This window comes from Hippoglossus stenolepis, chromosome 2, assembly GCF_022539355.2.
Source record: "Hippoglossus stenolepis isolate QCI-W04-F060 chromosome 2, HSTE1.2, whole genome shotgun sequence".
NCBI classification, from domain to species: Eukaryota; Metazoa; Chordata; class Actinopteri; order Pleuronectiformes; family Pleuronectidae; genus Hippoglossus; species Hippoglossus stenolepis.
This window is the reverse complement of record NC_061484.1, coordinates 27317723-27319536: the sequence shown is the minus strand read 5'-3', so window position 1 is coordinate 27319536 and position 1814 is coordinate 27317723. Positions and strand designations below refer to the sequence as shown.

The 1814-nt window shown below is 43.3% G+C and overlaps 1 long non-coding RNA gene across 1 annotated transcript; it reads right to left on the bottom strand.

Moving 5' to 3' along the window:
* Positions 1-328: 328 nt before the first annotated feature.
* LOC118099618 lies at positions 329-884 on the bottom strand. The gene is made up of 3 exons (XR_007033061.1): positions 817-884; positions 511-595; positions 329-380 (listed from the first exon to the last, which is right to left on the bottom strand). It is a non-coding gene; the product is annotated as an uncharacterized LOC118099618 (long non-coding RNA).
* Between the last annotated feature and the right edge of the window lie 930 nt (positions 885-1814).

The following is a 1814-nucleotide window of genomic DNA, read 5'->3' as shown; positions in this document are numbered from 1 at the left end:
AGCCTGACTCAGGGCCCAAGGACACTGCCCGCCCACCTAAACCTGCGACCTGCACCCAGTACTAGCTGTCAATCACACGGTATCCATGCCCCAATGCCTGCGGTGCTTTATGGTCTATTTGACTCTCAGTGGATCATTCACTTCACTTTCTAGACCCAGAGTCTACGTCCATTTTAATATACGGTCAATGGAAAGAACCTTTTACATTTTGGGGCAGATTCAGACAAAGTAGCTGATCCAAGAAATGTTTTATCTCTTTCTTTAACATAGTGAGATGAAAACAGTGATATGGAGTCATTCTTTTGGCCTCAATGTCTCTCACCTCTATCATCTCCACAGCTTCATTCGCTTCTGATTTGACGCTCAGAGTTTTCTTCATCCTGGATCGAAAACAACAACAAACACAACATTTGACAAAATTAACTTCATAACATTGAAACTAGTGTTTGAAGACATTTGAAGAAGACAGTAAAAGAGCAGAGGGTGAACTGATGGATTTGTATGTTTTACCTCGTCCACAGAGTCCAGACAAGCACTGGAACCAGCACGACCACCAGAGTCAGCCTGAGGATATTCATGATTATCACTGACTTCCCTAGACAACAGACTGGAGACATTAGCAGTGTGGTTAGACTGATGACTCAGTTTGCCAGGTGATGCTGTTGGTCAGTCAGTATTGTTCACGTGCAATATGATGGGCTTGATATACAGCTGTGACACATCTGGAAATCCTGAGTATTGATGGTTTAAGGTTCTGGTGCAATGAAAAGGAGGGGGGGGGGGTGTAGGCTCTAAAAGTCAGAGTGCTAAAATCACCTGCTCCAACAGTCAGATGTAAGGTGGCCTTACTACGTCCTTGTGTGTTCTGGGCCTCACACTGATACTTTCCACCATGTTCAGCTGTGATATCAGTGATGGTGAAGATTTGTCCTGATGCTTTTGGTGAGTCCTCGTCCTCCTTGTACCAGGTGTAATTAGCTGCTGGGTTAGCATCACTGCTGCAGGTCAGAGTCACGGAGCTGCCCTCCATGATCTCACCAGAGGGACTCACTGACACAGTGGGAACCTTTGGAGCATCTGAAGGATAGTCTATATTAACACACAGGATGAGAATACAATCAAAACACTGTCTGTATTATTTGTTAAAAGTTTAAATTTAAATTATTTCCACATTATTGTAGCTTCATGAGGAGGCTTAAACTCACACAATGTAGGAGAAGGGAAACGATGTCCTTCTATAGCACAGTGATAGCTGTCTTCAGCATTAAAGTGTTGGAGGTGAAAGTATTTTTTTCGTCCAACAAGTTCATTGTTATTGTACCAAACGTAGGAAAGATGATCAGGGTGCTGACACCTGTGACAGGTCAGCTCTGTCAGAATATGGATTGGCTGTTGATCTCATCGATGTACCTGTACCTGCTGTTGATCTGTGAACAAACATGTTATTTTATTTCAACATACACACTAACATTTCAAACTGACTCTAATGAAAATTTTACCTGTGACAGACAGAGTGACTCCAGCTGAACCAGTTGAACTCCCATTAGGTTGGTTTGTTGTGAACCTGAACTTGTACACAGCTGAGTCGCTCTCTGTCAGGTTAGAGATTCTCAGAGTGCACTTGTTGTTTCCACAGAGATACTCCACACGACCTGAATACTCCGGATCAGTCCTTAGATCAACGTGAATCCCATTACTCTCTTGAATGAACCAGAAAGTTTCCTGAACTGTAGTATCATGGTTATTAGATGTGGATGGGTATGTGTAGGTACAGGTAATGTCCACTGTTGATCCTCTGACGGCACAGATCTCAG